Raw genomic sequence first — 2,193 nt, forward strand, 5'->3', positions numbered from 1 at the left:
GTACGCTTTACTGAACCTCTTTGAACCTTCCCCATTCGTTGTTTATTGCCTTGCTCCTACTATATTACTGACCCTGCAGCCCATTACCACCACGAAAAAATCATTTCAAAGTCAGTGGAGACTCTATGCAGCAATGTTGCCACTAAAAATACTGTAGACTTTAACAGATTACCCACAGAACTACTACTGTCTTAGGTAAAAACCTGAAATTCTTAAAAAAAATTTTAACATTTATATGTATTTGAGAGAGACAGAATCCGAAGTAGGCTGCAGGCTCCCAGCTGACAACACAGAGCCCAAAACAGGGCTCAAACCCACGAGCAGTGAGATCCAGACCAGAGCCGAAGTCTGACACTCAACTGAACGAGCCACCCAGGCGCCCCGAGAAATTCTTTCTTATCCCCAAACCATGAAATGGAAGACTGGTAAGCATGTTCAAGAAAAAAATTTCACACACACCGGGGAATTCTTGCAAGAAACGCATTAGCATTTCGTTTCCCACTGGGATTTCTGTATACATGATGGCCTTTCTAAAACTAAGAAAAATAACATTGCAGCAGACTGCCTGCCTGCCTCACTCCCTTCCTTACTCCCTGGTTTCACACCAGGAAAATCGCACTCAAAATGGGATTCATCAACTCAGGAACAATGTGGAAATGATTCCAAAACTAGAAGCTTATGATCTGTTACTGGTTCCTAAATTCAGCCCCTTCACAGCAGCAAGTTCTTCCCCTGTTTGTCTTCACCGGATTGTTCACACAGTGTGATTATAACCTTCAATTCGAATTCTGAGGCCGGTTTTGCTTAAGTTTCCAACAGTGGCAAGAACAACCAGTAAGGCATACCTTCTTTCTTGCAATCGTAATACTTAGGTACAAAATCTTTAATGCTTACTTTTTAAGTTGCTACCCCTGTATAAAAGCTGTCGATAGCATCCTTTCTGCCAGCAAACACCTTGACAACCCACAGACCCACACGCCCACTTCTGGGGGGCAGATACCCCGTCTTCTCCCTGAAATTACCAGTGACAAGTGAAACCCAACAAACCCAAGACCCCCCTCAGAGCCCTGCCGCTATGCTGTGAGCCATACCACGAGTCACACTGAGTCATACAAATCCTATTCTAACCTCCCCCCCGCCATTGGTTTTTGGGTGAGCGCATCACAAGATCATAAAGAACCACCAGGCCAGAGGTATCACAACTATAAATTAGTGTGTTAAGAATGGACTCACGGCGCACACCCACTTTTAACAAATTCTGAGCATAACTGAATATGCACTTGGAACTTAAATGCCCCTCCACAAGATTACGTCCACGGAGGTGTACATACTTCTTTTTGAAATGAAATCACAAAAGGAGTTGGTCTTGGCCCCAAGTGCTGGGTTAACATGGGTGGTTCACGCTCAGTACGTTACCCTTTCCCTTTTTACTTTCGGACAGATCATTTTTATTCTTTTAAAAGTTTGTTTTAAGAGATGGAGAGCAGGGGAGGGAAAGAATCCCCAACAGGCTCCTGAGCCAAAATCAGGACTTGGACTCCCAACCAACTGAGCCACCCAGGCACCCCTTGAACAGCTTTATTAAACCTGTCCCCAAGGAAGGGGACGTCTGGTTAAGTAGGGATTGCCTCATGTATTCATACTGAGATGGCACATCTAACCCTAACCCAATCGACGATGACCTTTACTGCTAAACCTTCTTGGCTCTCATCGGTCCTTATTAATTACACACAGCAAAGTCTTTTTCACAGCCAGCCACACCAACACCAAAACACAGGAACCAGAGCAGCCGAAAACTCGGCTCTAGAGTTTTCCCTGTTCCACGCGGCACCAATCGCCTCGGGCGCCCCAGCACGACAGCCCGTGGTTCAGCCACCACCAGGGCGGGGCGCACCTGGGCTACCGCGGAGCCCCTGGGCGGGAGGGGTGCGCCGGGCGGGCTGTGCACTCTCCCGCTTCCCTGCGCCGCGCTTCGGGTCCTCTCTGGTGCCCTTCCCGAGTGCTTTTCAACTTCCGCACCTGTTTTCCGCGGTCGGCCTCACGCCGGCTTGAGCCTCAAGTGGACCCTAACCAGGCGCTCTGCGTCCCGAGTGACCTGACACCAGGAAGGCCCCACTGGCTAGGAGGCCCCGGCGGCCCCGGGACTGAGCCTCCCGACGCCACACTCGCCGCCACACTCACCCGGAGGCAGGC

The sequence above is a fragment of the Panthera uncia genome (genome assembly GCF_023721935.1).
Source record: "Panthera uncia isolate 11264 chromosome E2 unlocalized genomic scaffold, Puncia_PCG_1.0 HiC_scaffold_19, whole genome shotgun sequence".
Classification (NCBI taxonomy): domain Eukaryota; kingdom Metazoa; phylum Chordata; class Mammalia; order Carnivora; family Felidae; genus Panthera; species Panthera uncia.